At 34.0% G+C, this 27,434-nt stretch overlaps 1 long non-coding RNA gene across 1 annotated transcript; it reads left to right on the forward strand.

Moving 5' to 3' along the window:
• Positions 1–458: 458 nt before the first annotated feature.
• LOC136028202 (uncharacterized) lies at positions 459–22,958 on the forward strand. The gene is made up of 4 exons (XR_010617759.1): positions 459–607; positions 6,571–7,594; positions 14,280–14,419; positions 17,517–22,958. It is a non-coding gene; the product is annotated as an uncharacterized LOC136028202 (long non-coding RNA).
• Positions 22,959–27,434: the final 4,476 nt, after the last annotated feature.

Genomic DNA, 27,434 nt, shown 5'->3' on the forward strand with positions numbered 1-27,434 from the left:
AACCTATAATTTTTAGTTTTTTCAACTAAAAATTATAGGTTGGTTTAGAAACTAGGCCTGTTAGATTTGGTAATATTAGAATAACTCACCAATGTGACAGCTGCCTTCCTGAGAATCAACGTTTTTAACAACATAAAAATTTTCTTCTCATTCCTTATTAAGCTTAGCCTATGCAAGATAGGCCTAGAACACCAAAAACCCTTTAAATCCTAAGGAATATGCATAAGATTACTTACAGGTCACTGAAAAGCTAAGATTATTTCCACTAGGCCTATTAACAATTTCCTTGTCTTTTCTTTAGACTAAACGATTTCATATTTCTAAATTTTTTGCCATTGAAGCGTTCGATTCGCAATTCTGTGTTGACTTTCTAGGTCAACTTTTTACTAAATAAAACGGCAGCAGAGAAAAAAGTCAACTTTTAAGTTGACTTTTTCGAGTCGATTCGAACGCAACTCTGTTTGCCATGCACTCGAAGAAAATTATTTCAGCGTGAGGAAATAAAATTAGTTTATCTTTCTAAACACTTTTATATTCATTTCCACATGTGACTCTGGATGATGAAGTAGCTCAAGTTTAAAATATTTGCTTTTAGCTAGATAAAAAGGTTTGGTTTTTTCTATTGTCTTTGAAACTACTTATTTATATAGGCCTACCCTCGGCCTTCTCCATCATGGTTTAGTGATTTCTAGCTAGCCTTCCAAGGCCCAGCCAACTGAATCCCATATAGTCTAGGCCTATTATTTTTTCTTGGCTTGGCTAAATTGTTTTCCAATTTGAGTTATACCCAGGGCTTCTTTCTCAACCCTAAAATTGAGGCAGGTACACACGAATGATTTATTGTATCTATAAGATTGGCCTTTGGTTGTCTTATTGTAGGTTTCTTGTGATTGACTGCATGGAAATTTACCAAAGAATAAGATCCTAGGTAAGCTAGCATTAGGCTACATTTCATGGTAAAGTTTCCATTAGGAGGGGACTTTCTTATGATTAAGGGAATTTTTGATAAGTATAGTCAGGGTGAGGACAATTTCACTTGCAACATCTTTTAGCAGTCAGGGATGAATGATGACAGAACTAACATTCCTAATGTTGTTCAGACTTTCAAGTTTTTTTTTTACCATAGATGTAGTAACAGTTTGGGAAAAAGGTAAAATTCTAGTTAATTGACTTCTTACTATCTCAGAAAGGGTCTAGGTTAGGAAATGAAACTTTCAGGGATGAATCTACAGACTAAAGTTTGTCCCGGGAAGGTATTTTGAGGCAACTACCTCCACTTCTTCTCCCTCTAGAGGGCCCTGACCTTTGATGACCTTTAAAAATATGTGTGTTATAAAAATGATACCTTGCAAAACAGATCTTCTACTTAATTGAAGTACAACAAAATTGTTTTCAGCTTCATAACTTTGCTCAATTCCATTTTATAAGGTTTTAAAGGTATGCAAATACATTTCCTAAATTTTGAAAAAAAAACATTTATATGGCTCAAAATTCTACTCAAATAACAGGAATTTCATTTTCAGAACTAAAGGCAGAGAAAAAGCAACTAGTAACTGAAAATGAAGGTAAAATGTTGTTTTGTCAAAATTTCAATAGGTATAGACCTGTCATGTAGGTAAATTTCAGGGCCCTCTATGGGAGAAGGAGTAGAGGTGGGTACTTTAAAATACCTTCCTGGGACATACTTTAGCCTGTAGACCCATCCCTGAAAGTTTCATTTTCCTAACCTAAATCCTTTCCGAGATAGAAAGAAGTCAAGAATTTTACTGGAAAAATTCTAGTTTAGCTACTTTTTAGTCACTTGGCCTTTTCATGCATTAGGCTATGCTAATGATCATCTAAATTTGTTTCTGTTAAAGTGGGTTGTGTAGGCCTAGTTGCTGCTGTAGCAACAATTGTTAAATATTGTTGATTATTTTGTGATGAATAAGTTTATCTTACATATTATCCAATCCTCCTGCACTGTATATTCAGGTTTTATGTTAGCTCCATGTCTACCTTTTAATGGCACTTGGTATTTACCAATTGACATAAAGCAATTGCAATTTCTGTTATTCTGTCTGTCTGTCCTGGTTTTGCTAGTTTGGGCACATCCAGATAACCTAGGACAATGAAATTTGGCAGGTGTATCAGGGACCAGACCAGATTAAATTAGAAATAGTTGTTTTCTGATTTATCCATCTGGGGGGATGGTTAATTTGGAAAAATTAGAGAATATGAGGTATTTTTAACTTAGGAATGGGAGATAAGATCTTAATGAAATTTGATATTTAAAATGATATTGTGTCTCAAAGCTCCCATTTCAAATCCTGACCAGATCTGGTGAGATTGGGGGGAGTTAGAGAGGGAAACCTAAAATCTTGGGAAATGCTTAGAGTGGAGGGATTTGGATGAAACTTGGTGGGAAAAATAAGCACATTTTCTAGATACACGATTGCTGCTGTCTTTTGAGGATGGGTGCTGGGTTAGTTTAGAAAAATAGAAAATATGAGGTATTTTTAACTTACAAACAAGTATCTGCATTTTGATGAACTTTGATATTTAGAAGGACCTTGTAATTCAGACCTCTTGTTTTAAATCCTGACTGGATCCAGTGTCATTGGGGGGAGTTGGTGGGGGGACTGGAAATCTTGGAAAATGCTTAGGAAATCTAGGGGAGTCTGGGGAGATTTTCAGTGCTTTGGTGAGTTTGGTGCTTCTGGACATGCTAGGACAATGAAAATTGGTAGGCCTGTCATGGACCTGCACAAATTGACTTGATAACAGTCGTTTCCCTGCTCGACCATCAGGTGGGCTGGAGGGAGAGGAAAAATTGAAAAAAGAGGTATTTTTAACTTAAAAATTGGTGATCAGATCTTAATGAAATTTAATATTTAGAAGGACCTCATCTCTCAAAGCTCTTATTTTAAATCCTGACCATATCCGGTGATCTTGGGGGGAGTTCAAGGGGGAAACAGGAAATCTTAGAAAATGCATAGAATGGAGAGATTGGGATGAAACTTTGTGGGGAAAATAAGCATAAGTCCTAGATACGTGATTGACATAACCATACTGAATCCGATTTCTTTGGGGGAGTTATGGGGGGGGGTTAATATGGAAAAATTGAGGTATTTTTAACTTACAAACGGGTGATTGGATCTTAATGAAATTTGATATTTAGAAGGAATATATGTCTTAGACCTCTTATTTTAAATCCCGACCAGATCTGTTTACTTTGGGGGGAGTTGGAGGGGGAAACAGGAAATCTTGGAATTTGCTTAGAGTGGAGAGATCAGGATGAAACTTGGTAGGTAGAATAAGCAAATGTTCTAGATACGCAATTTACGTAACCAGACTGGATTCACTCTTTTTGGGGGTGTTAGGGGGGTCCAGTGCTTCTGGGCATGCTAAGGATGACGAAAATTGGTAGGTATGTCAGGGACCTGCTCAAATTGACTTGATAAAGTCATTTCCTCCCGATTTGACAATCTTGGGGGCAGAAGGGAGTTTAAATATTAAAAAAATGAGGTATTTTTAACATACAAATGGGTGATTGGATCTGAATGAATTTTGATATTTAGAAGGACCTTGTGTCTCAGAACTCTTATTTCATATCCTGACCAGTGATAAGCCTCTGATTTTCCTTTTAAATCAATCTATTGATTCTTAGAATTTTGCTAGAGGTCATGCCATATGAGCTCTTGGCTCTTCTGGCCTTGTCATAAGTACCATATGAGCTCTTAGCTCTTTTTGTAATGGCCTTTACCTTGTTTGTTATAGGGCAAGAGACCAGAAGCAATTTTTTACATATGTGTATAAGGAACAGTTTCTAGAAGTGAGCAATTATTGGTAAAAGAATATAAAATTATTTATTTCTACATACTAAAAGGATAAACTTTGCCAACAACGTCAGTTGAATTTTTATTTTTAAGGACTGGGGATGGGCAATCTCCAGTGCCATTAGGGCTATGCTAATTATTAATTTAAAAAATGATAAATTGCCAGCAATATTAGTTGAATTTCTATTGTTGAGGTATGGGACAGAGCGACCTCTAGCACTATTATGGCTCCAATACTCATTAATGCTGTTTTTGGTAGTTCCTGTAGTAATATAATAGAGAATAATTGGTTCTGTTATTAAGTATTCTATGGCAAGTATTTTACTATTTATAATTTTAGATCAACATGTAATTTTTGGAAAGCAATGTGCTAGCAATGTTAGAATATCGATGTTTTTAAAGCTTGGAGGAAAGAAAAAAAAAGACATTAAATTTTAAGTTAGGATAAAACATTGTTTATCAGTTAACACAAGAGTAGAAGTAAACGCATGGTAGGGAGCTTTAATAGTATTTTTGAAATATGTTAATTAAAAATGTATAATTTATATAAAGTTGGAAAAAAATCTTTTTAATTGGAATTTTTCTCTGTATTGGTTTATCATTTTTTTTACTCTTTACTTATGTAGAATACAGATGAAATGGAATTTATACACTTATAATAATTGACAACTAGGATTGTTAGTTGTTATTGCATATACTGACTTAAGGCAAGAATTCAGTTTGCAGCTACTTGAGAAAAGTTTTTTTTTCTACTTCTCTTATATCGAAACAATTTTACATGTTTCCATTAAGAAGTTTCATTATTATACTTTTATCTTACTTAAGATGTAGTGGCAAAATGAATGATTGAATATTTTTTTTTCAATAAATATGAATAATCTTTAAATAAATTGTTGACTGCTGGAGCTAATTGAACAGATAATTTATATTTTTCCTTTGATTTGGAAATGCTGCCCAAAATTATAATTAGATCCAATAAGCACTGGTGTTACGTTTTCAAGCGTGTGCAATTAGTGTTAAGGCTTGCGCGGCTAGTGTTAGTGGAGAATAGCAGTTTTAATAAAAATGTTATTAGGTAAAAATATTCTTAAAAAAAATAATTTAGTTAAAAATATTCTATAAACGTCTTTGTTCCTTTGTCCTTGATGATTGAAAGAAAGAAGGAGATATCTTCATCTCATTTTAAGAATATGATTTATCAGAAAATGCCTTTCAACTGCTTGGTCTATTTGTCTTTTGATGTCTTTTGATTTGCTTGGTCCTTTGTCTTTGATGATTGAAAGAAAGCAGGAGATTTCTTCATGTCATTTTAAGAATATGATTCATCAGAAAATGCCTTTCAACTGCTTGGCCTATTTGTCTTTTGATGTCTTTTGATTTGCTTGGTCCTTTGTCTTTGATGATTAAAAGAAAGCAGGAGATTTCTTCATCTCATTTTAAGAATATGATTCATCAGAAAATGCCTTTCAACTGCTTGGTCTATTTGTCTTTTGCTATCTTTTGATTTGCTTGGTCCTTTGTCTTTGATGATTGAAAGAAAGCAGGAGATCTCTTCATCTCATTTTAAGAATATGATTCATCAGAAAATGCCTTTCAACTGCTTGCTTTCAGAGCACAATGCATCTCATCTAGAATTTTGCACTGATTTTGTTATCTGTGAATTAAAGAGTAAAAGAAAAAGACAAGATCAACTAAATAAGCAAACTTTTCTATAAAAACCAGGACTCTATCCAGACTTTAGATGGGGGGAAGGGGAGAGAGGGCTGGAATTCAGTTAAACTATGAGCAGCTCTAATGCAATCCGTTAAAAATATAATAAAAATTAATTGGAATATGATCCAATAAAAGCAATGTCCAATAAAAATGATTATTAAGTATAACATATAACATTTACTGCATTATATTTTCAAAACGATAAGCAATGAAACTTTTGAGGATACTACTATTACTACTTCTGCTTTTACAATTTAAATAAATGAAAAGAGTGAAAGTGTATCCAGGTTGTCAAAGAGAATGGATAGAATCTTTTGGGAATGATGTTAAGTTTATTTTTCACGTCATTTTCAGAAATGCTGTCTGTATCAGGATTAAAAATTGCTGAAAAGTTTCTCCAACATACAAATAGCAACCCATACTTTGGGTTCTTATTGAATGACACTGAAAAGATATATAATAAATATAAAATACTATGTCAATAAAAAAACAAACAGAAATTAATTTAAAAAAAAATTTTTTCCACAAGACAAGTTTGCCATCGATTTCTCATTGAAGTCGGTAAGGTATATTCAATTAAAATTTTTACCATTTTTATGTCTGATTGTGTAAACTTGTTATTGCATAAAACTTTTTGAAGATGTCGTCTTTAAATTTTCAAAACTTTTATAAGAAAACAGATTGTAGTTATGAAACTAAAAATGTTCATTTGTTTGAATGTTCATTTCTGTTACTACCAAGTATAAATTTTCCCTATGGCATTTAAACTGTGATGTTTATGAAGAGACTTTCAACAGGAGGACACTGCTTCTTCGTAATGCGTTTGATTTAACCAATATTCTAGAGGAAAATTAATGGATTTTGGAGTAAGTTTATACTTTTGCATTCCAGATACAGAAAATGACATGGAAACAACTCTATTTTTACTGTACTAACTTCTTTCAGTATATTTGTTTCTTTTGTAGTAATTGTTTGCGATGCAATGTAATAATATAAAGCTTTAGAAAGTCAAAGTTCACAGGTTTTTTTTTTTTTGCAGATGTGTTAGAAGAACTATAATGGCAGACTGGACAAAGTGTAAAAATGCACTCAATTTTAAGCTCTGATCCATTTGTTGCAGGATGCAATAGTTAGAATGGTTAACCCTTATCAACTAAGTGAAAATCCCAGATGCAAAACCAAAGTGTAGATTCTAGATGCAACGTCAAAAAACTTCCCGATGAAACCAAAGTGTTATTTGATACTTTATCATCTAAGATACCAGAATCTGAAGACGATCAATTGAATGAAGTGAAAAACGCTGCAAAGAAAGAGGCGGACGTCAATGCACAAAGTACAATTACTAGAGACAGCAAAAACACTCTATTACATATAGCTACTCTTAATGGCTATAATAGTGTTGTTACATATCTTTTAGGTTATCCTAACATAAAAACTGATATAAAAATGACAAAGGTGAAACCACATTGAATCTAATAGAAAAGATACTAAAAAAACGAAAAATTGGAAAACAGGACTATTTATGAAGACAAAAAAAAACATGGAAGATCATTGTGACTTTGATGAAAAAACTGATCAAACCTGAAGAGGTGAAATGGTGGAGAAATATGAATATATGGTTTTCTGTATGATGGAAATGGCAGGACAAACAAAATTTCAGAATAGTGAATTTAAGATTGGTAGAGAATTTAAAACAAGGGAAACGAGTAATCAGAAGTTTGATGATACAGTTTTTAGCAATAAAGAAAGTGACAAGAAATATATCATCCCAATTCAGGTTAAACACAAAGCAGAAACTAAACAAATTAACAATTTAGATTTAGAATCAACTAAGGATGAGTTTGGTATACACAAATATTTCCTTTTTTTATCTTGACCTTAAAATGGATATTAGAAAATTTACAGACAAAAAGAGTTCTAACACAGAGGATAATGAAGAAGCTAAGAAAAGACAGCATTTTGAAGATGGTGAGATTCAGTATGTAGTGTTGTTTATCAGTGTTAATTCGACACTCTGCAGTTAGAGGAAGCAAACTTCAAATTCAAAGAGGATGTACCTTTAGGTATTACAGATATTTTTGATTTGTTGTCAGGACCTAAGAAACATGACTATAAAAACTATAAACAACTTAATTAGATAAGTGATAAACCAGAAACGAGTCTATCGCAAACGATTTCTGATTTCGAAAGTCAAAATAACAACAAACGTTTAAGAGTATCTGAACAAGAAGACGAAATAAAAAAACTTTATAAATCAGTTAGTTTTGTAATTAATCAACCTAAAGCAGATTTTTTAGAGTTGGAACTTTGTGGTCTAAATCAGCAAGAAATATTTAAAGATACTCCTTTCAATGAAATACTTGGTACTTCATTTAAACATTATTGACAAAATCTAGAAAAAAGCCTATTTAAAAAAGGGGGGTTGTCCTTCTGGCTGGATTGATGGGGAAAATTCTGTAAGTTACTTAAAAGAATTGGAATACAAAATCCACACGTCCATAATAGTAGCTAGCATGACTATAATTTATGACAAACAAACCCTTTTGTATGGTTTATTTGAAAACTTACATGTATTACCTGGACTATATCAATTTTTAGATTATTTTAATGGATCTGTATTTCATCTACAAACTTCAGAATATCTTTTCAGTAGCATAAAACTTTTGCAGTACATTAAAACTAAAAACGATTATAGTTTAGATAAAGGTAATAGAGTTTTCATTGCCCTAGAAGAAGTTTTATAGAGTGATCAATATAAAAAAGCTGTAGGGCTCAATGCATTCAAGGGCTCAGCCACAAATTTGTTGATAATAGAATGTGATGATTGGTCCTATAGTCAAGAAAGTCTATTTGATCTATATAATTCCTTATTGTCTAGCATAACCCAACTAGGCTCTAAGAAAAAGATCGCTGGTTGGGTGGATTGATGCAATGGATTAAGGATCCTTTGTCTGAGAGGACGCGGGTTTGAATCCCAATGTACCCAATTGTTCAGTTTGGGATGGGGGTCAGTAGCATGACTCTGTAAGCTTAGCCAGAGTCGATCCAGCTCTAAATGGGTACCTGGAGAAATCTGGAGAAGGTAAACAGGAAGGGTGTGCGAAAGCATAGGATGGTTGCCCCCCATCCCCCCATTGCACTTCCTAGCTGAAGGGCCAAGAAACGGAGATCAGCACTGCAAGTAGGGACTGTAAAGTCTAATGCTGTATCCTTTACCTGTTTTACCAGGTCAAATTTGAAAACAGATTTAGAAAATACGTTCGGTTTTCTTGCTTATAATCTGAAGCCATTTCTTGAGGATTCAGATCAATTAGATTTTTTAGTTAAATTTTGGAAACAAAAACTCAAGGATGAAAAAGTTTCTCAGGTTGATGATCAACAGCTTGAAATTTATGGACATGAGTTAATTACAGGATTTTCTACATCAACTATTAATATAGACAGAATTTACTAGCATTCCATTACACACGTCGATGGTAGCAAACATTTTTTATGAGAATAAAGAGGGAAAGCAAACGAAACAATGGCAAGGATTTAAAGAATTTTTAAATGCTACTAACATTCTAAATAAAAAAAAAACCAGCCCTACCAAGTCAACTTAACATTGCAGATTTATATGAACGTTTCATAGAAACAATGTTCTACTATATACATCTTGAGAAGAAACAAGCAATAGATTTCACAAAACCAGGGAATAAAAGGTCACTTGAACAACAGTACTAAAAGTTAAAAAAAAAAACAAAGTAAGAGTTAAAAAAAACAAAGCACTATACACATTGTTGAATAACAAAGATTTTAAAAAAGTGTCCTCTACAAAACAAAAGGAGATTAATGGTTGGATCAAAGATATTAGAAGTGGAGGTGAAAACCAAGGTATTATCGATCAAATTATAGGTGGCGAACCTCATTTTACCCATGCTACTTTTGCTGTTGCTGAAAAGATGGTCAATGATATTAGTGGGATACTGGAAATCATTAACAAAATTCTACCTCATACCTCTCGTATTTTTATTAACAGCATAATTTAAAAAAATGAAAGCACAAAAAGAACAGAAATTTTTGCTTTTTTGACAGGAAACTACTAAATTTGGCTATTCAAAAAGGTTTTTAAATGTTGTTGAAACGAGAAAAGAAATTTCTCGAAAAATAGCAGAGAGAAAGGGGGGGAGGTAAACTTTCTAGGGGGGGGGGAATTCCTCCCCCGTCTTTCTCCAACAAAACTATTGGTAAGAACAATTTTGCTCAAACTCTTCACTGAAATAGTTCAGTGGAAAATAAATTGGTTGGTATCTATGCATTTGTGCTAATTTGCCTTCAATTCATCCTTAAATTTATTAGAAATTATATGATGCTAGTTTTTCTTAGTTTAATGAACCTTCAATTTTATTATATATTTTTTACTTTTGAGCCTTGTTTTTAAAGCTCAAGCAAGGCATACAAAGTGATTTTTAATCTTGCCCCATCAGGGAGGGTGAAGGAGAGGGCCTCTTTAAAGTAAAGCTTAGGATTTACTTATTAGCTCTAACTTTCAGACTTAAATCACTTAAAGGAACAAAAAATAACCAATATATGTTTTAGACATTTTTAAACATGAAAGGTTGAGAAATTATTTAAAGCCCACAAGTTTGCTTATGTTTGTATATGGGTATCTTGCCTAGACCCACTTGTTTGACCCCTTGTGTTCTATTATGGTGTCAAGCGTATTACCAAAAATTTTTGAGCTGTTGATTTTTCATGATGTTCAAAGGATTTGTAAGATGCCCCCATTCCAGTTCGGTTTTCAGCAGGGGCTTGGGTGCTTTCATACACTGAGATCCCTTTGTTTGGTATTGGTAGATTCTGTTTGGAAAGGAGAAATTTTGGTTGTTAGTGGGTATGATATTACTAATGCATTTGGGTCAATGATTCATTTACAGGGAATGTTGGAGCTGATTAGGCGTTGGGTTGCAATTGATTTTGTTGGTCCGCTCTTTTATATGTATCGCCACCTAAAGGTACGCCTGAAAATTGCGGGTTCAATCGTCCCGGCTGATATCCCTTTGTCTATAGGTATTAAACAGGGTGCAATTACGTCTCCGATGGTGTATAATAATAGTACACTGCAAGTCAGAATAGCATACCGATTTCATGTGTTGTAAAAGTGACTAACGCATCAGTATTATGTTATGCAGATGACTTGCTAAGCTTGAGTCAGTCAGTGTCTAGTGTAGAGGAGAGTTTTGATGTGATATCGAGTGAGCTGAGAAAGATTGGTTTGAATCTTAACGCTTGGAAATTCCAAGTTCTTCTGTTTAATTAACCATCTTCAACTTCAGTGAATCTTGGTGGAGCATATGTTGCCCCATCTCAAGAGCTTACTTACCTAGCCCTACCTATTACCTAGCGCTTGTTGACGATTAAATATCGTCAACAAGAAAGTTATTGGTGGCTAGAACTGAAAAAAAATCTCGGCTGCTTATGCTTCTTTAGTGCTGTCGCAAACAATTATGACCAAAAAGCTTGTCGCGAAAATGTATATTGCTGATGTTCTTCCCCATGTTTTGTGAAGTTGCTGATGGTGTCCTAGGGAAGAGTGCTAAGACAGCAACTAGGAATATTAGTGAAAAAGCTTTAGGTTTAATAGAGAGTAGAAGGGGTTTGTATAAGAATTATCTGAGCGATAGGTCGTATGAAAACAAAAGGAATGTAAAGAAAGTGGAGAAAGTATTAAAATATGAACTAAGGAGATGTGAAATGGAGGCGATGGATAAAATTGCTGAGGATCTGGAAGATGCGGCTAGACGGCATAATAGTAAAATATTATACTGGCATGTTAATAAATTGAAAGGGAGTAGCCGATCCGGACTAGTCCCAGTTAAAGATAGAAATGGGGCCACAATTAGTGATAAGGAAAAAGTTAAAGAAAGATGGGTGGAACATTTTGAGAATGTGCTAAACCGAGATACAGTTGCAGGAAAAGATATAGATGAAAATGAAAAAGTTTGTGATACCTTGGATGTGAAGGAAGATTTGTTTAGTGAGGAAGAATTAGCGACAGTACTAGAAGGATTAAAAAATAATAAGGCCCCAGGTGCTGATAGTATGATTAATGAGTTCCTTAAATATGGTGGCTCTGAGGTTAGGAATAAGCTACTGAAGATTATGAACATGATTTTTGAAAAAGGGGAAGTACCCAATGATTTTAGGAAAACCTTAATTAAACCACTGTATAAGAAAGGTGACAAGAGTGAATGTCGGAATTATCGAGGCATTAGTCTGGTCTCTGTAGGTAGCAAATTACTGAGTAATATGATACTTTTTAGACTGAGACATGCTGTAGACAAAGTTTTAAGGGAAGAACAATGCGGTTTTAGAAAAGGTAGAGGATGTGTCGACCATGTTTTCACTCTTAGGTTAATAATTGAGAAGTCCCTTCGTTGTAAAACACCTTTGGTCCTTAGTTTTATCGATTATGAGCAAGCTTTCGATTCTGTTGATAGAACAGCGTTAACAAAGGTCTTATCGTTATATGGTATACCAGAAAAATACATTAAAGTGATTTGCGCTATGTACGAGAATAATACTGCTGCGGTTAAGGTAGGAAATGAGGTTAGCAACTGGTTTTGTATTAAATCAGGAGTTAAGCAGGGTTGTGTTCTATCCCCCTTTATATGGATCATTTTGATGGACTTCGTCTTAAGGAGCACAGGAAAGGCAATTGGAGACCATGGAATCAAATGGGGAGGAAGAACGCTCCTGGACTTAGATTATGCTGATGATTTAAGCATATTAGATGAAAGTGTGAGCAAAATGAATGAATTTTTAGAGGTTTTACGAGTTCAGGGTGCTAAAACAGGCTTGAAAATTAATGTTAAGAAGACTAAGTCACTAAGGTTAGGAATAAGTGAAGATGAACAGGTGACCTTAGGTAACGAAAAGATTGATCAGGTTGGGAGCTTCAGTTACCTTGGTAGTATTATTAGTAAAGATGGTGGGAGCAGTGAAGATGTTAAAAGTAGAATAGCTAAAGCTCAGGGTGTTTTTTCACAGTTAAAAAAAGTTTGGAAGAATAGAAAGATAAGCCTACAAACCAAGATTAGAATATTGGAAGCTACAGTGATGACAGTGGTCAAATATGGCTCTGAAGCATGGACACTCCGAAAAGCAGATGAAAATTTACTAGATGTTTTCCAGAGAAATTGCCTACGGATTGTTCTGGGTAACCGGCTGACTGACCGTATTTCAAACAGTAGGTTGTACGAAAAGTGTGGTTCAATCCTGCTTTCTGGGGCTATAATGAAAGAAAGGTTGAGATGGCTAGGCCACGTTCTACGGATGAAGGATGACAGATTACCGAAGATTGTCCTTTTTGGCCAACCGTCTGGGGCTACACGGAAAGCAGGTCGTCCTTGTCTGGGTTGGGAGGATGTCATAAATAAGGATTTAAAGGAAATGGGAACTTCCTGGGAGGGTGTAAAGAGGGAGGCTTTAAATAGATTAGGTTGGAGGAGGAGCGTGCGTAGCTGTGTTGGCCTCAGGCGGCTTGGTGCTGCAGTGAGTTATTAGTAGTAGTTAGTAGTAGTAGTAGTATGTTTTGTACTTAGTTCTGTTCATAGTTATTCTGAATGAAAGTGTCAAGAAGCAGACTAGAAAGTTTTTTTTTTGGCTATGTAAAATTTCTTCTGAGTGCTCCAATATGGTCCTGTAACACCATACTGAAACAATATTATAGAGTTCTCAATCCGATCGTACAGCTGGATAATTTAAATGTAAACTTGTCGTCAAAAGAGGTTTGCCACCCTTGGAGTGGTTTACTATTTTGAAAAGTCTAGTTTATTCATGCTTTTATTTTGTTTATATTTGTTCCTATTTTTGAATGTGTCTTTTTTTTTATTCACCATCGCCGTGCCTTTGTCCTACTATTGATGGGTTATAAAATTCATTCATTCAGTCATTTTTGTTGCCTTTTAACTATAATGGCAGTGGTTCAGATTAATTTCAGCAAGGAATCACAATTTTTTTAGTGATATTCAGATAAATCTGTTGTCTTTCCACCCACATGTCATAAAGACATGTAGATACCCCACACAGAATAAAGAGACACTCAAAACCTGAATGGTTTCAAGTTAATGACAAGTGAAGATGAAAGAAATTTAGGAACTTAATGTTCAAGTAAGTAAAAAACACAGAATTCAGGGTGTAGTAGTTTCTCATGGGCAAGGGGGTCAACGATCCAAGAAGAAGTGCAATAAATAGATAAATTTTATTAAGAACATGAGAATCTATTCGAAAACTGTAAGAATCTTAAAAAATTTTGGAGGAGCACACAGGCTGATGTTCCCAAGCGAGATCAAATCTTGAGCATCCGTAATTTCCAAACAAAGCTCAAGATTCTGTTTAAGGTATGTGTGAAATTCTAATAAAAAAGAAGAAATAAAAAGAAAGAGCACAAAAACAACATAAAATTAATTGAGATAAAAAGAGATAAAGTAAAAATAACTCAAACATATGGCTAATATCTATTGGGCACTTGTATGAATACAATCAAGAAATATTTTTTCACCCTTTCTTAGAAGCCAAAATAAATTCAACAAAACAGATTTTTTCTATCTGTACATACTTTGTTTTGGTTTTATGTGATTAGTATAATATCATGCAATTATTATTATCAGTTGTGTAGTCAATAACTTGTCTTTTTAAAAAAGAATAGATGGATATGGTTACTTACCCAATAAGTTACACTTACAACCATAATATTCTTTGCTCTAGGTTTATTTGGTGATTTGACCAATGGTGGAATTGCGTTTTAGTTTACACACCTGGAAGAAGCCCCAGTAATTGGTCGTAGACGTTTTGTGTTTGTTTCTGATAAGAGCCTTCTTGAAATTTCAAAATTTGAATTTGAAAGTGTAAGTATACCGGAGAAGCTTTTTGATTCATATTAGAGGCTATTAAAAAAAAAACCGACTAACTTACTACGTTGACTAGTTTCATCAGTGATGTTTCAGGAAAATAAATCTTTTGCAATGGATTTCATCTGGTATTTCTGCTCCATGTATTTCGTAGAGCTTGCTTGTTTATTCATGTATTTACCCTGTATTTGGGCTTGGCCTTTTTTTCAGTTTGCCCTTTGTTTCATTTAAATCTGTTGAATTTAAAACCAAGTGAATTTAAAACCAAGTCAATTTTTAAGTTGGAAATAGTTACGCAAGAAGCATTTCATCAACAGAAAGAGAGAAACAAAAGTTGGAATCATAATCTGAATCATTGGAAAAAGTTTCAGGTATACAACATAGATGGAACGTCTTCCTTCATTTGATTTTCGAGAAAGAAACTGGATTGCTTTGTACTAAGGCTACATCTAATTTTTCAACGAAGAAACATTGCTTTTATTTTTTCTTTTCTCTTCTTTTTCATAATCGTTTTGTCTGTTGTTTTGAAATGGTAAAAGATAGAAGTTTAGTTTTGTGATGCGTAGCTCATGAATAGGAGAAGTAAGTTTCAGTGAAGCATGTAAAATTTATTTAAAAAAAGATTTCTGCCTCACTTACTAAGTAGAATGAAAAAGAAATTAGGCAAAAGTGTCCTATCACCAAAAACAAAATTCTTACTGATCATGTTATATTGGACCAATGCAGGGCATAAGATTTTTCTTGATAAACATTTTGTCGAAAACTATTATGTCTTCTTTATTTGCAGGAGTTGATTCTGAAAAACTTGACCTCAAATTCGAAAAGACAAATTCATTTTTTTCAGAAACCTAACTGGAGTCAAATTTTAAGAAATTGCTTAAAATTTTGAGCTTAAGCACAAAAATATACTGAAACTTTTCTGGCGGTGATCCTGCTTATTGACAGGGTAGAGGAGACGGTCTTCCAACATGTGCCACAATGCTATAAATTATGATTCGAAACTGTCAAAAGGGGTTGTCAGATCTTGAAAAAACATGATGGTAAATATCTTGGTAGTTTCTGTTTGGCAAGAAAGTGCTCCAGCTGTTTCCTGTTGGGATGTTGAGGGTTCAATCATAACCTGACCTCTACAATAAGAAAGTCTCCAAAAAAATTTTCTCTTTAGACTTCTACAAGAAGGATTTTTGGACGATCAATGCAAAAACCGCACATATATCTATCATGCAAAAGTCAAAGTCAGAGAAATAAAATAAAATATGTTGGCCATATGTGCAGTACCCATCCTCAAAGAAAGAGAAAATTTAAACAAAACTATAAGATGACTCACAATTAACAAACACGTGAAAGAAATAAAACTGAAAGCGAAACAGCCTTAGCACCATTACTGGAGATAATTTTTGCTAAAGTTAAGATAAACCCAATCATGTTAAGACTTACTAATTTTATTTCCACAAAATATTCATATATATTAGTTTGTCTGTCATCGCCTTGGTTGAAAAAAGTCCTAATATAACAGAATTATTTTCTTAAGCGTATTTTCTGAGAAGTAAAATATACTGTTCTTGTTATGATTTTGGGGGATAAAGAACCGATTTGACTCTGAATGGAAGGAAAAAATAGCGTGTGGGGGTGAGTTTTCAGCTGAATTTGGTGGAAAGCAACAGTAAGCATCTCGGTTATGCCTTATGGGGTCCTTTCTAAGTCCAACTGATATGGGGGGAGTGACCCTCAGTTCTTGACATATTCGAAAATCTGCTACTACAGATCAAATCTGACTACAACTTTTGAAACATCTAATGCGCATAAATGTACTTCAGACTCATCTTGTTAAGTTTGAAATAATATAGAAGGAAGAACTTTGTGGTCTTGTTGGCAGTGTAGGCATCCTGCATGCGGCTTCAAACTAAACAGATTTGACAGATGATCTACATTGGGGAGAATTTTTTACTTTGGGAGGAATTGTAGGAAGTAAAAATATTTTTAAAAAAGAAATCTTTGTTGAACCAGTACCCCCCCCCCCCCCCCAAGAAAAAAACGATGATAATTTCGCTCTTTTGAATGGTTATAAAGGTGCTAAACACTGACTCCATCAATCAAACAAATCTAATTTTCATTTCGAGACCCTTCGAGTAACACATACAGTAACAAAAAGAGGGACATAACGTTAAATAAATAGTGTTTGACTCATTTTGTCACATTTAAGAATAAATTTGTTTATCTTTGTATTATTAAACGCGTCTTATCTCCTTGTTTAAAACTTGGATGTACAGATTTCTTTCCAGTATTTTTTTTCTTTTAGATTAGTACATTTTAACATTTTGATATGGATATTACCTGTAGTATAAAATGAAATCAGAATATAGGTCGTTGCTTGTAATTTATTGCTATGGGATCAAAATGTAATTCATACCAATATGGATTAGAAAAATAAGACAGCCAAGAAAAGATCTGGAGCAAGAAAAGATTTTTAAGATTTTAAAACAGCCACAATAAGAAAAGCTATAATAATCTTTCATAGGGTTTCTACACCTAATCACAGGAGGATAATAATCCTGCAGCGACATTGATAAAGGGTCTCAAATCGACGTTTCAATTGCTGGTTCCCTTTTTACGGGGATATGGAGCCAGCCTCTTGCCCTGTGTTGCGTCAGCGATGATTGATCCTTTGGGTCCCCTATTGGCAAGCAGAGGATAAATCCTCCATAATTCTTTAGGATTAGCTAAAAGTGTTTTAACCGCAGATGCTTCGCTTTTTAAGCCTAACAATATACTACAAATACAATATGAAATACACTATAAAAAGATAACAAAGAAAATATAGAATATGCACTAAAACGCTGTAAAATATACTGATAAAATTAAAATACATTATCAATCAAAACAATAAGAAGTCTGAGAAAGACCATATCAAAATTAAATAGCAAAACAAAAATATCAGTTATGGTGAGTAGTATAGAAGCTAAGGAGATTCCTAGATATAGTTTTAAAAGAAGAGACGAATAGCAATTGGAATTTCAACGTGAAGTCGACTGTAAAACGGGGATTTTATATTTGAATTGTAGTTTCGAAATATAAAACGTATTTATTTCTTTAGTTCTTGGTCCAGTTTGGTTCAAAAGTCTTGCCTCCACATCATTCTATTTATAAGAAGGTCACTGCAATAGCAAATCGCATCTTGGAGGCAAATAAAGATATTGAAGAAATTTATCATAAACAATGGAGTGTGACAATTTTTGGTCAGCCAGATATTGCTAATGCTGCAGTATCACCTGTGAGACTTAATTTTTTTCTTCTTTTTTTAACAAGTGCTATTACTTTCAGTATTGTATGGTTTAAGTGTATGCAAGCTTCTATAGTGAATTCTGTTTGACGATAATGAAGTGAATTATGTTAGTCTAATTGAAAATTATTCTGCCATAGCAATTTCTTGTGATGAAACCAAGAATGTAATCAGGTTTGTCCATTATCTAAAAAGTATATTTAAAAAAGTACATGTCTTCTTTCTTCATTGAAAAAAGCTACCCTTTTAGATTCTATAAAATATCTCTTTTTGTATATTCAATACAAAACATAGTAAAGAGTGATTAAAAAACAAATTTTCAAATTCAAGATAATTGCTAAATTCCAAAAGCATCTAATAATATTGAAAGTTCATTAAACTAAGAAAAACAAGCATTATTTAATTTCTAATAAATCTAAGGATGAAAGGAAGACAAATTAGCACAAATGCATAGATACCAACCGATTTACTTTTCCACCGGATGATTTCAGTGAAGAGTTTGAGCAAAAAATGTTTTTTTACCAATAGTTTTGTTGGAAAAGGGTGGGGAGGGGGGAAATTTTCTCCTCCTAGAAAGTTTACTTGCCCCTTCTTCCTGCTAGTTTTCGACAAATTTCTTTTTTTGGCGTTTTTATTGAAAAACACCCTTTTTGGAATCTATTGAACTAAAAAGAAAGAAAAAAAGTTGTACCCTATATTTTCTTTTAATACATTCAGTACATATGCCCCCCCCCTCCAATATTTTTGTGAATTTCACTACATGCTGAATCTCACCGTCTTCGAAATACTATCTTTTCTTACCTTCTTCATTATCCTCTGTATTAAAACTCTTTTTGTCTGTAAATTTTCTAATATCCAGTTTAAGGTCAAGATAAGAAAGGAAATATTTTTGTATACCAAACTCACCTTTAGTTGATTCTAAATCTAAATTGTTGGTTTTTCTAGTCTCTGCTTTGTGCTTAACCTGAATTGGGCTGATATATTTCTTGCCACTTTCTTTATTGCTAAAAACTGTATCATCAAATTTCTGATTACTTGTTTCCCTTGTTTTAATTTCTCTACCAATCTTAAATTCACTATTCTGAAATTTTGTTCGTCCTGCTCTTTCCGTCATACAGAAAACCATATTTTCATATTAGTTCGCCATTTCACCTCTTAAAGTTTGATCAGCTTTTTCAACAAAGTCACAATCATCTTCCACTTTTTTTATATCTTCATAAATATTCCTGTTTTCCAATTTTTTGTTTTTTAGTTTCTTTTCTATTAGATTCAATGGTGTTTCACCTTTGTCATTTTTATATCAGTTTTTATGTTAGGATAACCTAGAAGATATGTAACAACACTTTTATAGCCATTAAGAGTAGCTATATGTAACGGAGTGTTTTTGTTGTCACTAGTAATTGTACTTTGTGTATTGACGTCTGCCCCTTTCTTTGCGACGTTTTTCACTTCATTCAATCAATCGCCTTCAAATTTTTGTATCTTAGGTGATAAAGCATCAAATAACGCTTTGGTTTCATTTGATATTGCATCTAGTTTTTGATTTTGCTATCCAGTTTTTTGTTATTGCATCTAGAATCTACACTTTGGTTTTGCATCTGGGATTCTCACTTAGTTGATACGGGTTAACCGCTCTGACTATTGTGTCCTGCAAAAAATGGATCGGAGCTTAAATTGAGTGCATTTTTATACTTTTCCAGTCTGTCATTATAGTTCTTCTAAGACATCTGTAAGAAACAGTGAACTTCGACTTACAAAAGCTTTATATTATTACATCGCATCGCAAGCAATTACTACAAAAGATACAAATATACTGAAACAAGTTAGTACAGTAAAAATAGAGTTGTTTTCATATCATTTTCTGTATCTGGAATGCATAAGTATAAACTTACTCCAAAATCCACTAGTTTTCCTGTAGAATATTGGTTAAATCAAAGACATTACGAAGAAGCAGTGTGTGCTTCTGCTGAAAGTCTCTTCATAAACATCAGAGTGTAAATGCCTAAAAGAAAATTTAGACTTGGTAGCAACAGAAATGAACATTAAAAAAATTAAACATTTTTAGTTTCATAACTATGTTCTCTTTTCTTAAAAAGGTTTTGAGAATTTAAAGACGACAAATTCGAAATGTTTTATGCAATAACAAGTTTACACAATCACACGTAAAAATGGTAAAATTTTAATTGAATATACCTTACCGACTTCACTGAGAAATCGATTGCAAACTTGTCTTGTGGGAAAAGCTTTTAAATTAATTTCTGTTCATTTTTTTATTGACGTAGCATTTTTCATGCAAAAAAATAATATTGTATATCTTTTCCGTTTCTTTCAATAAGAATCCATAGTATGGGCTGCTATTTGTATGCTGGAGAAACTTTGCAGCAAATTTTTAATCCTGATACAGACATTATTTATGAAAATGACGTAACAAATAAACGAGTACTTTTGACCTTGATTGTACTTTTTCTAAAACCACTGCTTGTGGATGTGATTGTTAGTAAATGGGACTACGACCGCTTGTGACCAGGACAACTTCACTTCTGAGTGCTTACGAATGCGACAACTGGAAACTAACTTCTGGAGACTGCATACTTTGGCTGGGGTGACATCTTGTTCCTGTGACTGTGTGCTTATAACTACTATTAGTTTCAACCTCGACTGGAACTGCTTGCAGTAGGGACTACTGAAAACTCTAACTTTTTGGGATTACAATGCTTTTTGATATCAGCTGCAAATAACAGCAAATGCACCCAGGCAGGACTACGACGATGGCTTCTTGAGTGACTTATGTTGGCCCTAATTCTGTTTTTAGCAATTTCTGTTCATTTTAAGCTTGACTTAGTTGTCTATTTCACTTAACTAAACCATTGTGTCTTCATAAGCTTTATTTGACAAGTTTAACTTTTCAAACATCATTTATCTCTTGTAACTTAACTTTAAGCTAAACTTAATAAGCTTAACTATTGCAAGCTTAACTTACAACATAAAGTTCTTGTGACTGAGACTACGAAAGACTGCAAGTACTTTAGACTATGAATGAAACTTATTTTAACGGAACTGCTTTTAACTGTGGCTGTGATTACCTGGGCCTACGAATGCTTGTGACTGCGACAACTTACACTTGTGCCTCCTTACAACTGCAATAACTTGAAACTTCGACTTCTTGAAATTGTGAATCATTGCAGTGTTGACTCCTTGTGACTGTAACTGTTTTTACATGTGACTGCAACTAATTTCAAATTCGACTTCAACTACTGACAACAGAAACTAGTGTAGATTTCAACTTCTTGCGAATACTAATACTTGTGACTGTGGCAGCAAGTGCCAGCAACTCCTCATCGGCGTGTCTGCAACAATGTCTTCATTTGAGACTGTGACTTTTTAAGACTTATGTCAGTACTAATTCAGCATATTGTTGTTTTTGTTCATATTAAGCTAAACTTGACTAAATATCTAATATCTCTAAGATTTGGATTTCCCTTATTCAAATTTACAATAATTTACTATTTGATTTTATTTCTGCTTGACTTAAATTTATGGTAGCTCCTAAGCTCCGCTGAAAAACTTGTTTAATGGGAAAAGTTTTTTCTACGAACTTAGTTTACCTCGTTTTGACTGGCACAATTTTTAATATTGTTAAAAAAAAAATAGTTATAAGCAAGTTTTTGTAATTGTATCAAGAATCTTTGGCTTGCTACCTTAATTTTTCAGAAAATCTAGAAAAAAAATTCTAATAGTTTTATCAGTGTAGGATGAGTCTTGTGTAACTGCTTTATGATTATGTCTTGTAAGGCTGTCGTTTGTTTAATTTATACAAGTTTGAATGCTTATTAGGTAGCATACATTGTGCATAGTATCTAGGGGAAAGTAACTGTCGGTATAAATCTATTCTTGAAATATTATTTGTTTATTATTTACAATTCAACCATTGTCAAATTTTATTAAGACAAAGAGACTTAAAATGTCTTTAAACTTTGGACTTGTATAGGGTATGTGGATGCCTGAGAACAATCATCCTACAACCCTAAGGATGGGCTTGTATGAATTGACCATCCCCATCAAGAGGCCCAGAGTCTCACAGTTTAATTTCTGTTGGTAATCCAGAGATATCATTAGTTGTCTTTTTCGCTTGAGAAAACAAATATCTGTACATTTTTTTTTTATTTCATTCTTGAAGAATTCTGCCTATGGTTAGCTATCTCTCTTAAGTGAAAAATTTGTCAAAAAAAGCTATTGTAGTTTTATCTGTGTATATTTCTTTATGTAAATTTCTTTATGCGGTTTCAGGGTTGTAATAGGGTAAATTTCTTTATAATGTCTTCTTGGCTGTTTGTTGAAAATATATCTTATTATGTTTATAAAAGTTTGGATGCTTGGGTACTTTAGATATTATTCTGATGAAAGGATTTAAATTATTTGTAAACTTTGGACTTTTATAGGGTCAAATCTATTTTGACCACCATTGTTTTACGATTTGAAGTATAGACCCATATAAATCAACCTTTCCCCTCAACATGATTTATACCATTCATTCAAAACAACCCACATTGTAAGAATTAAAAAGCTAATAATGGGAAGACAATAACAGATACAATCAAAAATGAACGCATTAAAACAATAGAAGCTATAGGTTTTAAACTAATATATCCAATTCCAAAAAAGGTCAAGCTAAATCTAAGGAGACACAATGAGTTCTCATTTAGAAGCTAAAAAAGCAACTATATGATTTTAAAGGAAAATACAATAAAATAATAACGCAGAGATCTCCATCATATTAGTTGAACTTCAGGTAAAGCGTGTTTAGCCTACAACCTATTAGATCTGAGGGACAGGCTTCTGTATCATTTTCGAACGGGAAAGTTTCATAGAATTTAACTTGGAATAAAGAAATCATCCAATTTTCTTTTGAAAAAATAAAATAAGAATCACTGATTTTAAAATCTTCCATTTCCCTGTTTAAGAACCAAACCTAAGTTCTGATACTAATGCATTTCAAACGCCTCTGTGCATTATTTTCAATAGTTGAATATTATGTGTATTAAATCTGTTGTATATATTTGAGGTAAACTGTATTTTGTTGCCTTTTTCTTTTTTTTCCTTTTTTTATTTAATAGTTGAATTTTGAGTTATTTAATCTGTTGTATATTTTTGTGTTAAACTGTAATTTGCTACCTTTTTCTTTTTCTTTTTTATTTGTATTCTGCCCCCTGTTGTATTTGTACAAGTTTTGGCAGGCAATAAATCTTTATCATATCATTGCTAGGCTAAACCCCTTTAATGAGAAATTAAGATAGATTGGTCAAATAAAATGTAGTGGTACGGGTGGTCATTAATATTACGTGGTAAAGATAATTTGGTCTTTATAAAAAAAAAAATATTTTTAGCTCAAGTATTTAATCAGTTAATTACTTGAACGAGGCATTGACCCTACGTACTTATCCAATCCACTAGGACATACAGTACAGCCAAAATAAATCACTCAAAAGATGAGTTCATAGACAATCGGTATCAAACAGTTTGTGGTAACTAGCTGTAGTAAGGAGCGACCCGGCTCAACAGTAACCGAAACTCTAAAAAACTGAATTTTGATACCAATAGTTACATTAAAAAATCGCATTTTAATGCTGATTTTAAATATATAAGTTTCATCAAGTGTAGTTTTACCCTTCAAAAGTTACGAGCCTGAGAATATTTGCCTTATTTTAGGAAATAGGGGGAAACACCCCCTAAAAGTCATAGAATTTTAATGAAAATCATATCGTTAGATTCAGCGTACCAGAGAACCTACTTTAGAAGTTTCAAACTCCTATCTACAAAAATGTGGAATTTTTGTATTTTTTGCCAGAATCACATCAGATCACGGATGCCTGTTTATTTGTGTGTGTGTTTGTTTGTTTGTTTGTTTTTTTCAGGGGTGATCGTATCAACCCAGTGGCCCTAGAATGTCGCCAGAGGGCTCATTTTAACGGAAATTATAAGTTATAGTGTCCTTTTTAAGTGACCAAAAAATTGGAGGACACCTAGGCCCCTTCCCACCCACATTTTTCCCCAAAGTCACCAGACCAAAATTTTGAGATATCCATTCTGTTCAACTTAGTCGAAAACCTAATAACTGTCTTTGGAGACGACTTAATCCCCCACAGTCCCCAGGGGAGGGATTGTAAGTTACAAACTTTGACGATTGTTTACATATAGTGATGGTTATTGTGAAGTGTACAGACGTTTTTAGGAGGACTTTATCGTGTTGGGGTCGGGGTGGGTCGGAGGGAAGGGGTTACGTGTGAGAATTTTTCCATGGAGGAATTTATTATGAGGGAAGAGAATTTCCATGAAGGAAAAATTGGAGGGAAACTAGACCTACTCCCTCACCCCTTTTTTGGCGTCTAGAAGATCTACGAAAACGACAATTAAAGCTTTCCAGAAATGAAGAAAAAAGACACGCGGTTAGAAGACATGGAACACGGAGCAAGTTAAAAATAAAACAGAAGAGCAAAGACACACGTGGTTAGAAGATATGTGAAAACGACAATTAGAGAGTTTCAAAAACGAAGAGAAAAGTCACGCGGTTACACTCACGTGGTTAAAAGATATCTGAAAACGACAATTAGAGTGTTTCAAAAATGAAGAAATAAGACACACGTAGTTAGAAGGCATGTGACACCGAGAAGGTGATGAGTCAAAAATGAAAATGAAGGTTAGCGGTTAGATGAACAGTGGCGGCTTGTCAAAAATGAAGAGCAAAGACACACATGGTTAGAAGACATGCGACACTGAAGATTTGAGCGAGTTGCAGTTAGTTTGCAATCAAGGAGGCACACTCGTGCCTCTATAAAGAGGCGACACACGACAATGTTAAGCGATCTTCGGTTCCAGTGGTCGCAGACGGATGGGGAGGGATGCATTTCGTAGCCCGAGCTCCAACTAAGAAACCTGCAAAATTTCATCCCCCTCCAACTTTTTCTTCATGGGGAAAATCTGGCCGAAAGTTTCGACCTGTCAACCCAAGCCCCCCTTTAACGTTGTCCGATCGGGCTGAAATTCACAAGTTAAGGTCCCCTAGGGCCCAGGAGCTTATCCGCGAAATTTCAGCTTGATCCGATAACTCCTTCCCTGTTTTCCAGAAACCACGCATAGCCACTTAAAATTCATTTACTTTTTTTTTCGCCACGCCTACAGGTCACATCCGACATCGGATCTGGGTGTACGAAGACTCATTCGATGCGGAATTCTCCGAGTAAGTGCCCATGAAAGTTTCGTAGGAAAATCTTAACCCCCCGAAAGTTTCGACCCTCCAACCCCCCCCACCCCTTTTAACGTTGTCCGATCGGGCTGAAATTCACAAGTTAAGGTCCCCTACGAACCAGGAGCTTATCCGCGAAATTTCAGCTTGATCCGATAACTCCTTCCCTGTTTTCCAGAAACCACCCATTAGCTATTTAAATTAACGGATTTCTCTCCATAAGAGCCCATGTTAATTTGAAATTTTTAAAAGCTATTGAGAAGTTATATTTACACACATGCAAGTTATTAGCTCAGTTGGTAGAGCGTGAGACTTTTAATCCTCTGGTCAAGGGTTCAAGTCCCTTACGGGCGATTTTTTTTCACAACATCAAAAAAATTTTGATAACACCTGGACAGCTTATCATTTGAGAGATAACAGAATATTAGCTTCTTATGAGCAAAAGAAACATTTCGGTCATTCTATCTATTTTTTTTCTATTTTATACAATGATTTAAAAGCGGGAGTGGGTTCCTCTCCTAATTCCTGTACGAGGAGTACAGGAACTATTAAATTACATCCACCATGGATTGTAGAAAAACGTACAGAATTAATATGAAAAAAAATTAAACCTGTACAAAAGAGTCTTTAAAAGCGGGGGGTTTGCCTCTCCTAATAGTCTTCTTATAGTCCTAATAATTTTTTTCTATTTTATACAATGATTTAAAAGCGGAGGGGGCGGCAGCCACCCAAGTTCCTCTCCTAATTCCTGTACGAGGAGTACAGGAATTATTAAATTACATCCACCATGGATTGTAGAAAAACGTACAGAAATAATATGAAAAAAACTTCGTTTTCTTAAAGAGTTAAAGAGGCTGCGTCCCAAAGTGGAACCTTAAAACGTACAGGAATTAGAAGAGGCAGTTGGGGGGCTGCCGCCCCCCAAACCCCCAGCTTTTAAAGACTCTTTTGTACAGGTTTTTTTGTGTTTTTGCTAACCCCCGCTCTTGGCTTCGGAAAGGCCCTCTTTTAATTAACAAAAAATTGAAATGAATGAATAATGGAATAACTTCGAAAAATGTTAAACACAAGAGGACAGGAGAACCATTGCGCCGAAACTAGTAAATAGTAACAATGAAGTCCCCCCACAAAAAAAAACCTGTACAAAAGAGTCCTTAAAAGCTGGGGGTTTGGGGGGCGGCAGCCCCCCAACTGCCTCTTCTAATTCCTGTACGTTTTAAGGTTCCACTTTGGGACGCAGCCTCTTTAACTCTTTAAGAAAACGAAGTTTTTTTCATATTATTATATAATGAATTCAGATAAATTGGATTCCAATCATCTGATGTGGGGATTCAGTTCACGGTTGTAGAATTCTTTGCTTAGTTTTGTAGCTTGGAAGCACTTAGTTGTCATAAGGACTTTGGACTCAGTTTGTGTTGCTTACAATTGGGACTTATTTAAGTTTATTTATATATTTTTTATTTTCTTGATCTGAAACGACTGAATTTTAATGGAAGATCGAACTTTATTTTAAATACTTTCTTAAAAGATGAAATAAAATTAAACAGATAAAATAAATAATTCCCGAAATCAAGGTCCTCCTGTCATTAGCACTAGCAACACCCATGCACTTAAAAGTAAGACTCGATGGGATACACAAAAAATTACCATTATCACCGGTTACGTCTTGAGAAATGAAGCCGAGGAAGATTAGGATAAGTTTTATACCTTATTATGGTTTGAGACCTCGTTAGCACCTCGCATGACCTTCAATGAGAGATATTCTTTTCCTGTTGTCATTTGGACTATCCACTTTTACTAATTCAACGGTAAATCTCACTGGCGAGACTCATTTGTAATTCCAGCATTCATATCTCCTAGAAGGACAAGGTAGTGATAGGAGACAATAACAAGATCTCAGAACATAATAAGGTATAAAACTTATCCAAATCTTCTTCCTCGGCTTCATTTCTTTTCGTGTTCCCCATCGAGTCTTATTTTCAGGTCTCTGGAAGTTACTATTGCTAATTACAGAAGGGCTTTAATTGCGGGATTTATTTATTTTATCTATTTAATTTTATTTAATCTTTTAAGAAGGCGTTTAAAACAAATTTTGATCTTCCATTAAGATTAAAGTTTCTAAGATCAAGAAACTTAAAAATATACATAAACTTAAATCAGTCCCAATTGTAAACAACACAAAGTGAGTCCAAAGTCTTCATGACAAGTAAGTGCTTCCAAGCTGTAAAACTAACCAAAGAATTCTACAACCAGGAACTAAATTCCCATAACAAATGATGGGAATCCGGTTTATCTTAATAAATTATATAATTGCAACCTAATAAATTCAAATTGATTTAATTTTGGCGAAAAATTCAATCCAACCGTTTCATTGTTAAAGTTGCAATTATTACTTAACCTAACAAAGGAATTCTTATTTAATTCACTGGTGGGGTCACTGATTTCGATTTTAGACATTCCAGACTGACAGAATAAAATTTCTAAGACCTTTT

Source organism: Artemia franciscana, chromosome 6 (assembly GCF_032884065.1).
Source record: "Artemia franciscana chromosome 6, ASM3288406v1, whole genome shotgun sequence".
NCBI classification, from domain to species: Eukaryota; Metazoa; Arthropoda; class Branchiopoda; order Anostraca; family Artemiidae; genus Artemia; species Artemia franciscana.